The following is a 13,079-nucleotide window of genomic DNA, read 5'->3' as shown; positions in this document are numbered from 1 at the left end:
GAACATAATGATTCATTCTAGACCCTAAAAACGTGCACACATCTCATCCATAAAAAATAATGCAATGGGGAGAGGGGAGGAGGTTGTGGGCATGACAAGGGGGGCCTTTCCTGTAGCCCCCCAGCCCAGCTCCCAGCAGAGAGTTTCCCTTAAAGATTAGAGCATGACGACCCATCAACCTCACCCATGCGGAATATCTCTTCACAGCTAAAGGTATGGTGAAACGAGTTTTCATCGGTAAGCTGAAGACTTGCAATTAAGTACTACAATAGACAAGCAGTTTCTTATTTCAAAAAATGGGGGAAACGAACGATTGTAACAGACCCAGAAAAACCACCACAGATAATCGAGCAACGAAAAGTAGTCCTGATACTAAGAAGTTCAGTTAAACACCCTTATTTGTATACGTGGGGCTTCCTGACCTTCCAATCGGTTTTTCGTTTTCTTCCTAGAACCACATGTCCTGTGGACATTGTCCCTGGAGCCATCCTCTGACCGGCTCACACTGCCACCTGCGGGTCTGCTCTGTCCTGCTGTGCACACGGTCGCGTTTACCTGTTTTCACTCAGGGCCCCTAAAAATGCAGCTGTCCGCACCACCAGCACAGTTTCAGTCCTGCCGGGCAGCTTCGCGGACGGTGGCGTGTTTAAGAGATGGAAGCCAGGTTTCGACTTTACGGATTAGCAGTGAAGTAAGATTTACAGAAAGTCCCCCGACCACTGGGAGAGTTACTGAGCCCACAGCAGTGACAGGGCTCGTGACCCCTCCCACCTGGCATTAACCGTCCCCAAGCCCTACACGACCCCACATCGGTTCCCTTCCAGGCAGAGCAGAGGGGTAGGCGTCCAGGCCGCTAACACTTCACCTAAGATCATGATGAATGGAATCATGTCGCCCCAGCCGGCTCCTACCAGTGTCAAGAGCCAGCTAGAGAAAAAAAACAGTCTATAAATTAGACTTACGGGATCCGGGTTAAGAAGGGATAAGAAACAGAACCAGTGGGCAGAGTTTGAACCCGCAGGTTCGGGACTCCCCTTCTGGGCCTACCGGGTTGCCCGAGGATTGCAGAATTGTGTCCCCAGGGATGCTGACAGGTACGAGGAGAAAGGAAAAAAACTTAGATTTTTTTTTTCCTAAAATATCTGGACACATTACCCCAAGGACCTGCATATAGAGAATAAAGCATTTCGTGTAAAGTCATTTATAACGAAGAGTCAGTACACAACGCACAGTACTAGGCTCAGTTCAGATCAAACACAGAGACCAGGCAACAGCTCGTCCCAGGCACAGGGCTGGTGCCGGGGCGGGGGGAGGGGCCGGCGCCAGTGTGCGCACCTGCAGCTGTGTCTGAAGAGGTGCGTGAGTGAGAGGACTTCCCACCTGTCCTCCCAATTCTTTCCTCAAAGCCTGCCTTGCTGTCTTTGGGTTCCCTATTTCTCTGTCCTTTCTCAAAAATATTCAAACTAATGAATGTGGCTTCCTTCAAGCATGTCCAAAGAGAATAAACTTCAAGCCGCAAGACTGAGAATATTTACGAAGCCACAGACCTGTGGCCGGCTGGCTGCTTGGTTCCAGGCCCAGGCGCCAGGGCCTGTCAGGAACCAGAGAGGCCACCCGGCTAGCTGCTTCCAGCTCAGACGACCTACTCATTGGTGGATCTGGGCGGTGGAGGGGCGCAAGGGGGTGTCGCTCCTCTCGCATCTTAGATCTCTTCCTCCCCAAGTGAGCGTAACTTTGCCCTGAAACAGAGCCAGCGAGAGCCCCGCGACATCTGCAGGTAGGCGGTGTGCGCGCTGGGGGTGGGGTGGGGGGGGTTCTGGGGAGGGGCGGCTTAGGAGGAGCGGTGGCGCCGGCTCCAGCCTCCTCCGAAATGCCAGCGGGCGGCCGAGCTGGCGGGCACTCCCATGTTGGTCCTCAGATCACACACAGCTGACCACTGACGGGCTGACCCTGGGATGGGCTCAGCAGGAACACTCGCCCTTGACCTCGGCCTCTACGGCGACCTGCGGGTGAGGGGGCAGGCGCCCCCGGGCCGCGCGCTCCTGGTTCCAGAGCTGCACCGGGCCGGGCCGGCAGGCACAACGGACGGTCGGGGCCCCAGGTCCCCGGCGACCCCTCCCTGGAGAGACGCAGGGCCCCCGCCCTCCAGCGGCTCCAGAGGCGGCTCCGGGGTAGACTCAACAAGTTCCCGGCGGCGCAGCGCCGCCTGCAGCCCGGAGACCCCGAGCACGCGCCGCGGCGGAGCCCCGCGCGCTGGCGGCGGCCGCCGGCGGCTCTTCCCACCGCCGCCTCCAGCCCGGGCTCCGGCGTCGGCGGGCGGGGGCGCCTCCGCTCCCTCCGGATCCCCCACCCGCGCCGCCCCCGCCGCCGCCGCCCCCGCCCGCCCGGGGCTCCGCCCGCCTCGCCGCCGGCCGGGCGCACGGGCGGCGGGCGCGCGGCTCCCGAGCCCTCTCCCTCTCCCGCGGCCGCCCGCCGGGCTCCGAGGAGTCGCTGGGTCGCGGGGGCGGCGGCAAGGACTTCCCCCCGCGCCCGCCCCCGCCCCGCCCGCGCCTCCCGCCCGGCTCCCACCTCTCGCCGAAGACAATTGCAGTAAATGAGGACATCGGAGGAGCACGAAGCCGGGCGGCTGGGGCTGGCTCCGCCGCGCCGCGAGCGAGCGAGCGCGCGGGCGTCCCCGGAGCCGGCCGCGCCGCTGCCTCCCCGCGCGCCTCGCTGAGCCGGGCCGGGGCGACGCGAGCCGCGGCGCGGGGCACGGCCGGGCCGGGCGGGCCGGGCCGGCGGCCGTGGAGGGGGCGGGCGGCGGGCGCGCAGCCGGCCGGGTCCCCGGGGCCGAGCCCTCCGCTGCGCGAGCCCGGCGAGCCTCGCCGCGGATGCCCTGCCCGGGGCGCTCCGTGCCGCGTCCGCGGCGAGACATGCCCGCGCCGGGCGCCGCGCCGACCTCCACTTGCCTGTAAGCAGCGAAGGTAAGCCAGCCCCGCGCGCCCCGCTCCCGTCCGGCTCCGGCGCTCGCGCCCGCGGGGGTCGGCGGCTCCCGGGGCCAGGACCTGCCGTGTCCGGGGGCGGCGGGCCGGGCGCGCTCGAGCGGGGGCGGGGGTCCAGGTTACGCAACCGCGTCTGGCGCGATGGGGTCGCCGAGCGGCGTCCGGCAACTTTGGCGACGGCCAGGGGCGAGCGCGGCGGCGGCGAGGTCGGCTCCCGACCCACGCCACGGCCTCGCGAGCGCCCGACAGCCCGGCCGGGCGGCGCGGGAGGGACCCGGGGGCGGCCGTGTCTCCGCACGTTTGGAGGTTTCTAAGTATTTTCCAAACTAAAGCGAACGGGCAAGTGGGGCTGATTAAGTTCGGGGGGCGGGGGGACACGTCCGAGCCGCGGGGCCCGGCTCCGGCCGCGAAGCCGGCGCGAGCGGGAGCGAAGGCGGACGCCCACGTGAAGCGCCGGCTCCCGCCGTGGCGCCCAGGCTCGCGCGGGTCGGCCCGTTCCCGGGGCTGCGGGCCCGGCTCGGCGTCCGGAGTCAGCCCGGCTCAGGCGTGCGACTCCGACCGGTGCTGCGGACCTAGCGAGCCGGCTGGCGGGAGGGAGCGGGGAGCCCGCGGCCGCCGGGGTCCCTGGCAGTGCCTCAAGCCCAAAGTCAAGAGCGAGAGTCTGCGTCTTGCTGGTTCATGCTCAGGGTTGCCGGCCGTGTCTATATCGCTCAGATAAAGAGCCTGTCCCTGTGACCTCGGCGTTCTACGGCCCCAAAAACATGCCACAGGGAGATGGACCTAGCGAGATGGGGGGAGGCCAGGAGTGTGGGGGCGGGGGGAGGCGCCTCTGGAGTAAACAGGGGAGAAAATGGGTGTGTGGCTCATCCTGAGAGCAGGACTCCGGCCCTGACCCCTCTCCTGCTGCAGGTCTGCGCCTGGGGACCGGAAGCCAGGTCGGGCCCCTGAGCCAGGAGGCTCAGCAGAGCAGTTTAATGTGACCTTGTCTGCTTAGGTGCTTAAATTCTGCGGAAGCGCGCTGAGGTGAGCTGGGCAGAGTGGGAAGGAACTTTGGGCCGGCCCTGCCTTGGCCAGGCGCCCACGCGATCATTCCTCAAGCCTTCAGCTCAGACTGGCCGCGGCTGAGGCCGGGGCGCCTGCCGGGTTTCCCATGCCGCGGCGTGGCTGGAGGGCTGGCCACCTTTCCCTTTGCCAGTGGGGGACTGTCAAGGTTACAGCACTGGGGACTTGATTGAAAAATACCACCCAGTCACCTGACCTGGGCCATTCCCAGAGAGTACTATCCGTAGGAACAGGCTTTAACCTTATTTAGCTTATGCTACAGATGGAGCAGAAAGTAAGCGGGGGGAGGGAAGCGCAGGTCTCCACCGTTCGCACTGTGCTGGTTCCTACATTCGCGTCCTGTTAAACGGTACTTTTCAAAGCAAAGTTCACATTTATCTTTGCCATTTTGTGTGTGTGTGCAAGAATGATTAGCAAACGTGCAGAAGCAGCTCCGAGGAGGAATGCAAGTCCTGCCATCTGCATGCCTCACCAGATATTAATGATTTACTATCCGTGTTTACTACTTACATTAGATGGCACTGCTACTCATGGTGGTTTTATTAGAGGCGCGTTTGGAGGAAAAATCGTCTAGCACAGCTACCGCTAATTGCATGATTTTGCATAAATTATGTCAGCGACAGAGTTTGAGCTTTTCTTCACTTCACTAAATTCATCATTTCCTTCAAGATAGAATGATTCGGTTTAATTTCTTTAGCTAAATGAAAGACCTCCACTTAAAGACAGGATGCCCTTGAAAAGCAAAGTATGTCTTTAAACTTACTACAGTGGCCACGACTCCATTTTTTACTGTTGTGATTAAGACTTTGGGCTTTTACTTAAATCAGGCCCGTGATCCTGTAGAGAAGCCCCACTGCTGGTTAAGAAACAGGCTAACGAGGCAAAGGCTGGAAGGCTCCGTGTCTGTACGGAGAGCTTCCGGAAGCCCCATGTGAGGCCGGACGCTGGCTTACTCTGTGCGGGGGCTTCTCTCTTCTGCCACAACTGGTTTCCCCAGGGCAGGATGGGGAATGTTTGTCTTTTGTTTCTCCCTCCGTAGGGAAAAAGAAATTAAGTAAATAGGTAAATACAGACTCGTGCATGCAAAGCATCCGTGTACCGGGAAGACTCCCACCCACGGGAAGCAACAGTCAGAAAATAAAAACGATCCTCAGGACTGACAGTGGACCGCAGTGGAGCAGCTGGACAGATGTGTGTGCTCAGCCAGACATTTGTATGCTCTCGCCTGCCCTCACCCACGGCAGGCTCATTTGGACAAACAGCTCCTGAACCCTCTTGTGTGAGCAGCAGATTACAGGCTGCTTCCCGGGGCATAACGATGAAGAAACGGCAGCCAGGCCACGGAGCGGAGTTCCTACCGGGGGGCATCGATTCAGGACGGCAGCGACGGGGTCGCCGGGGGTGTCTTATTGCAAAGCTTTGGGCCGCCCGCCAGACAGCCGAGCAGGTCCATGTCAAGGCCGCTGCCCGACCAGTCGGTGGCACCCAAAAGACCACACAAATTATGCATATTTGAGGCAACCCACAATCATCTGGAGAATGCAGTTATTAAGACTCCCCAGACAAAACTGGCTCCGTGACGGAGGGACCACAGCCCTCCCACACCGTGGTCCCCCTGGGCCCTCGTTCCTCACCCCGGAATTAGCTGACATAATTTATGAAGCGGATCCTTTGCAGTCTCCTCACATATTTGATTTTAATATTTCATAACATTATGGAATGACTTTAATATTTTAAAGCAAAATTTAATATGATTGATATTACACGACAACACTTTTATTACCATGAAACTCGCAGACAAACATTTGGATAAGTCTTTATCCAATATTTGAGCTAACCTGTAACACGAACGTAGTAAAACGCTATACCTTTTAAATCAGCTTATTTTAGAAGTACACTTTTCTCATGCATTCAGGAGAGAATAGAGGTTTGGTATCGTGTCGTCAGGACCCTGCCAGGAGCCAGTTGCTTAGATGTCAGCTCATGTTAAACAGGAAGCCCTACAGAGCACGGGTTCGAGCCTTTGGACCAGGTACGATGCTGTATCTGTTCCCGAGGTCCTAAGGCGTCGCCAAGCAACAAAGAAGCTTGCCTCTCAGACTAAGAAAAACTATAAATTCAGAGACATGTCCTGGTCCCGAATTCAATTCCTGATAGAAAAACCCTTTCAGGAGGCTCTTCTGCCATGAGCCACCGGGACGTTCAGGGGGAGCCTCAGTCACGAGTACTGCAGACGCCATCCACGCCGAAATGAGTGAGTCCAGGGACTGTGACGTGGACAAAGACGTTATCGCGTGGCACACTGCTGATCTCAATAAAAGCAAAGCACTCTAACCTGATAGCTCTGTGTCTCTGCCGAGTGCACGGTCCCACCTCCGACTGGGACCGAGAGGAAACGATCCAGAATACAGAAAAGCTGATGCTAGGGACGAGAAGGAATCATGTTTCTAAACCACAGGCCTTTGGCTAATACAGAACTTCAAAGGGACTTGGGAAGAACCATCTCCAAAGTCACCGTTCGTGAACACTGTGCCCTGACGGGGTACTACACGGACTGTTCAGAGCGCCGAACGCCCGCAGGCCTGCTCCTTGCCACGCCATCTCGCCGTTACGAAGTCTGAGCGGAAGAGACCAGAGAGGGGCGACACTGGCGCGGCATGGGTCTGCCGGAGACGTGTCGCCAGAGCCGTAACAGGGATGAAGAAACTTTAACAACAACAACTAAAAAGCTTAACAGCAGGGAACACGCTGGCCAAAGATTATAGTGCAGTTATTACGGAAAATTCCAATGCAATCCTTAATAATCTAGCCTCGGGCATCAAGTGAAATGCAGTGAACTACAGCATGTGAGAGACACGAGGCGGCTGGGAGGCCGGAGATGCTATGAGCAGCCCGGGAGTGGACGCTGCTGCCCCCCCACACACACACACGCCGGAGGGAGAGGGAAGGGGGTGCGGCCTGGGGGCCTCGTTTCAGCTGCTCCGCTGAGGACCCGCCATGGAGGTCCACGTATGCCCCGCCCACCTTACTGACACTGACCGGTCTTTGGGTTTCTGGGTCGTTTCACTGGTGACGTGGGTCTCCCCGCGCTGCTTGTTGTCCTGGGACGTATCCTGTGTCTGTCACTTGCCCACGTCCTTAGCGGTCACAGTCGAAACACCTCATCATATCTGCATTTTGCTTCATGGGACCTGCTTGCCGTTGTAGTGAGCCATGTTAGCATCCTCGAAGTGCGGGGGGACGGGGAAGCGCGCCCCGGGAAGGGAGACCGCTCTGCCGCCGGCTCCGTCCAGACGGGACCCTGCGGCCTGCGGAGGCGTACCATGCAGCCACAGAGGCCGCGGCCACGCGCGGGGGGCTGCGGAGCAACGCAAGCGGGCCTCAGGAAGCTCCGAGCCGGGAAGGGCGGGGGGCGGCAGGAGGGAGACTCGGGACAGGACGAAGGGCGTGCTTGGGGGGCTCCCAGGAAGACGTGAGGCTCCGGCCGAGACGAGGGCTGAGACGGGGCGCCCAAGCCCAGCACCCTGGAATCCTGGGGCGTGAGCCCAGAGGTCAGACACGCAGAGCAGAGGATGTACGGAGACGGTGAGGAGTGACTCGGGGCGAGGCTCAGGGGTGGCCGCTGGAAACCGCAGAAGCAGCTCGAAGCCAGTTCGAGGAGGACTCGGCAGGGGGAAGGGTCTCCGTTCCCTGGCGGTGGGTAACTGCTGAACGTTTTGAACAATAACACACGTTTCTAGAAGGTTAAGGCTTGATAGCTACAGAAGAGGACCTGGAGACCAGTCGACAGAGTGTGACAAGGGGAATTACCTGGTACCAAGCCAGGGTGACTGGGGCAGCTGTGAGAGAGACATCCCGGGTGGCAGATCTTTGTCACGTGGCTACGTGAAGAGGGACTCAGAGGTGACGGGCCAGGCAGGCCGGGTGGTGGCGGGTGGCGTGAGAAGCAGAGCAGTCGGGGAGCCAGTGGGATTCGGGGGACGAGACGGTTGCTACTAGAAATCCGAGTTTGAGTTTTTAACTGGAAACATCATTTTTAAGATGATTTCTTCATCATCTCTAACTTACAGCACTTCCGTGAGAAATACTTTCAAAGAGGAGGAAAATGGTCCAAGGGATTCACAACACGAGGTTTTGGAAGGACTAAGGATCATCCTATCCAATAACGGGTTCCTAATAAATATTTAGTGAGGCTATTAATACACCGAGACAATGATTTTGCTAGATCTTCAGGAAATGCGGATTTGACAACAGTTTTTCTCTTTCATTTCAAGTTGTATTTCTTTTCCCTAGTAGAAATCAACAGGAAATACGACGAGAAGGTAGTAGAAAGGGAGACGGATTCTAGAGATGGACGATCCTTCCATCCGGCCTCTCAGTGTTTAGAAATAAAAAGGTATCAAAGATTTGAGCTTTTTCTACCAGCAAACTCGGCCTCAGAGTTTCCTTTGGTAAAAATTCACTTGGGTAGACGTTGCATTTTCAAAGAAGGAACGTGTTTGAGTTTGCTGACCTAGTGTCAGATAAAAGAAACACATGAGAAGTGAGAAACTCGATCTCGACTCAGCGGGGTTAAACGTTCTCGTACCCCCAACGCTGACGTCTTGTTGGCCGCGATCACGGGGTCAGCGCAAGACAAGCGGGCGACGCAGGCCTCTGCGCCCTGCCCCCCATCGCGATCAGACCGCACGACGTCCAGCCCCTTGGTCTTTGTGCCGGTCCCTGTCCCTTTATCATCGCTTCTTCTGCTGCTTTTTTTAAATCGATACCGGAGTAGCGATTGTGTTCTTGCTTTTTTCCTTGTCGAGACCGCGTGACACCGGCGCTGGCTGCGCATTGACCGTGCGCACGAGGCTTGCGTCGCTCAGAGAAGTCTGGCCGGGAACGAGTCCCGAGAAAGGCGGATACCGCACGCGAGCGCAGAGTTTGACATTAAAGAAATGCTAAAAAAAAAAAAAAAAAGATGAGCGTCTCGCTTTTACGCCACATTTTTCACTTGACTGCTCGGGCCGGTGAAGAGCCCCGTGGTAGCTGCGGCTCCCAGTTACCTGCCGTGCGTGTGCGTTTCAGTAGTAGTCAGCTCAGTCTGCACCTCGTCGAATCCGGCTGTCCTTGCTCTGTCTGTCTCCCATACAGCGTTAATTCTCCTCTAAGTGTCTCTCTACGAACTGTGCTGCTCAGATGTGGTGGTGCGGCAAAACCCCCCGGCGTTAGGCAGGATGATGGAGTTCGGCGTGCGGTTGGCAGGCCGCACGGATCTGTGAAAGCGTCACCCAGGCTTGGCGGACGGCAGAGCTCAGGGTAGGCGCCCTGGGGTGGGGTCGGCGGCTGAGAGAACGGGCAGTACCCAGGGCTCCCGGCCCTCAATTCATTCCCAGTGGCGGCTTAAATTCGCTATGGGAGCGTCACTGCCAGCTCCAGCCCTGAAGAGTCAGTGAAAAGGACCACGACGTGCCCAGCTTTAAGTAAAATAAAAACCGGGGACAACTATTTAATGGGCCACTCGAGGCCGAAACCTTGCGGATGCTCCTCGAACGCGTTTCTCTCGGGTGACGTATGCGGGGCCGCCCACGGGCGTCGCACGCTCCTGAGCGCATTCACCGCCCACGTCGGCTCTAGCGGCGGCACTGCCGGGCCCGTGTCCGGAGGGCTCCGGAGGCGCCGGCCTCCCGAGCCCTCGTCGGAGCGACACCGTCCGCCTCTGCACTCCCAGGTCTGCCGATCGCGACAGGCCTGGCTCACCGGTCAGCGCCTCAGTTTCCCCAGCTCTGCGAGGACAGGGACCCCTCCTGCGGAGGGTGTTGGGGGAGCGCGGCCCTGGAACACACGTGACGGGCAGGTGGAGCGCCGTCCACCTTCGCAAGCGCCTTTGACGTGCTCAGGAGGCGGGGCGAATTCTTGGGGGCGGCCGGAGGGGGACTCAGAATCAGGCAGCCGGTCTCTGAACCGCAGTTCTGCAGACACTGCGTAGCCGGGAGTTACCGCGACAAGAAAAGGCTGTAGAACATGAGGACGCTGGACGGATGGCCTGGAGCGCCCGCACCCGTCTCTACCGCCCTCCATGTAAGAGCCCGAAGGACGTCACTCGCCGAAGAGACGGGCGCTTGCGCGTGACCTCGCCCCAGATCCACGGCGGGGAAGCGCCGCGCCCAGCCCCGGAATTCCCAGGAAGAGACGGCGCTCAAGACGGCGCAGCCCTGACCAGAAGCATCACGAGAACAGCGGTGCCGTGTGCCTGTTTCGGAGCTGCAGGGGACGGTGTGCTTGGAAACGGCCGTCTGACAACCGATCGGCACCGCAGGACATCTGTGTGTTAGAGCGTGACGACCCGGCTCACTGGCCGTCCACGCCCCCTGCGGAAGGGGGCCCCCCCTCCACGCGGATACACACGTGGGGCCCGGCCGCGGGAGAGCCGCCTGCTGCCTGGGACCTGCCTCCGTTGCTGACGTCCCCAACGCCTGGCGGAGGCCGGGTTCGCTCCAGGGAGACGGGGAGGGGCCGCCACTCGTCCGTCCCTTCGGTGGACGTTTAAGGCGCCTTTCGTGTGGCCCCTGTTGCTCGAAGCTTCGGGGATGCAGCAGAAAGGAGACGAGAACGGGGCGGGGAAGAAAAGCAACAAACGGACACCCGGGCCGCGGTTCTCCAGCGCGATCTCCGCAGCCGCGCCCCGCACCCCGGAAATCCTCACTGAGCGGGCGGGGGTGGGGGGCCCGGCCCCGGAGCAAAGTGGGTGTTCCCTTCCCCCAGGGGAGCACAGTCTCCCTCCCGCTCCCCGCGTCTAAAAATGCTCTCTTAAAAAAACAAAGGAACAGACAAAAAAAAATTTGTAAAAGGTTCCACTTTCTCAACAACTGTGCTGCGCTCTCCTGCAAAGCTTCAAGAAGGCCAGACTACAAAGGGGGTCATCTGAGGTTCTGGAAAGACTTGTGTTTTCCTTTAAAAGCGTATTTTTAGCATCGCGCGGGGCTCAGAGCGCGCCTTCCTCGCCAGCACTGCTTACTCACGGCGGTGCTGGCCTCTCCCCGCGAACCTGCCCGGGCCCGTCCCTCGTCCCCTTTTCCACCGTCCCCGTGACGGGAGAGGGTGCTAGAGAGACTGAAAGGCAGGGCCCAGACACGCAGGCGTGAGGGACGGGCGTTCGCCCAAAGCGGCACCCGTGCCCCGCACGGTACGGAGCTGTGTGGGCTCCCAGCCCTGAGCTTTGCTTTCTGTGCCCCCGGAGGAACCGTCAGGTTCCACTCTGGGCGGAGGCGGCGGTGGCAGGGGGGTGGGGAGTTGGGGGGGACAAGGGGCCGTCCTAACTGCCCCCTAACTTGACATGCTAAAACTCGGCTCCATCCATCAAACCGTGAGCCTCTGCCCCAGTGCACAGCGAGCAGGCGGGCCGCGGCCTCCCTGAGCGCTGCCCCTTCCTCTCCTGTGTGTGTCCGTCTGTCGTCTGTCTGTCCGTCAGTGCGGGTCTCACCCTCGCCCCCCACCACTGCCCCCCTTTCTAGTCCCCGATTTCCCTTCTCCTGCTACTTCACATTCACCTTCACGGACACACAACAGTGTAGAATTACACTTCTCAGTGCTGGTTTGATTTATTGAATACGATTTCAGACTTTGTGTTCTCAATTCAAAGTAAGGAAAAAAAATGGAAGTTATTTATTTCCTTCGCAACCTTTGTGCCGAAACACACTGCCCGCTGTGAAGCGGCCTCACAGGTGCGGCCTGAGCCCTCGATGCATTTTCCCCAGGAGGGCAGCGAACGCCAGAGTCCGGTCAGCAGGCCGAGGACAGCCCCGAGCCCACACTCGGAGGTGTTCGTGGTATTGCAAGCTGTCGAGGTTTCTGGAGTGTTTCTTAATTTCCTTTGCCAAAACGACATCCCACTCCCAGAAAGAAAGCCGGACGACACAGGAGCGCACCTGCTGGTACTCGCCGGGCGTCCACGCGAACCACGGGCCGCACGCAGCCAGGCCCCGACAGACCTCACGGTCAACACACACACACGGCCCTTCTGCGCCTGCGAATCTCTGTGAGGGTGCGGGGCATCGCCTCATCGGCTCTCAAAAACAAACAAAGGTGACGCAGTAGCACGAGCAAACTCGAGAGAGTCACACCAGGGGCCAGAAGAGAAACACCTCAGGACGCGGTTTCAGTTAAACTAATGAAACTCTACCCCTCCGGCCACCTGGTTCCTTCCTGCTCGGGTCTCAGAACCAGCCCCGTGCGGATCCAGGTAACGCAGGAAGAATCCCCGGGAGCCAGTCATGCCGTACATGCACCCTAAGCCTTCCGAAGCTGCCCCGTGTTACGGCCCCTGCTGTGAGGACGCCGTGACACACGTCATATTCTTAAACTGATCGGCAAGTATGGGAGGCTGATCCGAGTGCAGGAGACAGAGAAGGTGCTTCGAGGGACCGAGTCTACGAACACCGTATGTGAGTTCGGAGGGAGAACTGAGCCATCAGAGAGAGGTGACTCGTGCTTCGGGCTCTCAGGTGGCCCTGACTCCCCAGGGAGCACGTGTGGCACTTGCCTCCGCCCCCCCCAGGTCCTGCTCAGTGGGCTGGGGTTATCCGCAAACGCTGCCTTCCTCGTGCTGACCTACACATTCCAAGGACGGCGGCTCGTTTTGCTTGGTGCCCAGGACCTGGTTTGGTGCCTGGGTCACCCTAGACACGCGGGTGCTGTTCGCCGACTCGGTGGCAGCAGTGAAGCAGACAGGAGCAGCTGGGGAACGGAAGAGGAGGCCGGAACCGTCACGGCGCAGCCGTCCGTGGGGGGGACGGGGACGCCCTCCGGGAATGCGAGCCGGCGAAGCGCGGCCTCGCGTCGGCACTGGCCGCGGGGTGTCCGCGGTGCACCCCAGAGGCGGTGCGGGGACTGGCTCCCTCTGGCAGAGACGGGCGTCTCTGCACGGGTCGAGAGAGAAACAGGGTGAGGGGGATTATAGAAGACCTTAGAAAAGACTTGCTCTTTGGAAGGGCTTCTACATCGGGGCTCTCGTGGGCACCTGCAGAGAGGTGAGGTGTGGGCACCGGAAGCTGG

General features: G+C 59.6%; 2 protein-coding genes across 5 annotated transcripts in view; one reads left to right on the top strand and one right to left on the bottom strand.

Annotated features, from left to right (window-relative positions):
• DOCK1 (dedicator of cytokinesis 1) overlaps positions 1 to 13,079 on the bottom strand; it is a 326,782-nt gene that overhangs the window by 134,946 nt on the left and 178,757 nt on the right. The window lies entirely within an intron of this gene.
• The window catches only part of INSYN2A (inhibitory synaptic factor 2A), a 45,209-nt gene continuing 34,562 nt past the window's right edge, over positions 2,433 to 13,079 (top strand). For both annotated transcript variants that reach the window (XM_016148237.2, XM_016148236.2), the window contains exon 1: positions 2,433 to 2,963. The gene's annotated coding sequence lies outside the window, so the exon portion shown is untranslated. The remainder of the gene's footprint in view (positions 2,964 to 13,079) is intronic.

The sequence above is a fragment of the Rousettus aegyptiacus genome, unplaced genomic scaffold, assembly GCF_014176215.1.
Source record: "Rousettus aegyptiacus isolate mRouAeg1 unplaced genomic scaffold, mRouAeg1.p scaffold_m13_p_6, whole genome shotgun sequence".
Classification (NCBI taxonomy): Eukaryota; Metazoa; Chordata; class Mammalia; order Chiroptera; family Pteropodidae; genus Rousettus; species Rousettus aegyptiacus.
This window is presented reverse-complemented; position numbering and strand designations above follow the sequence as displayed.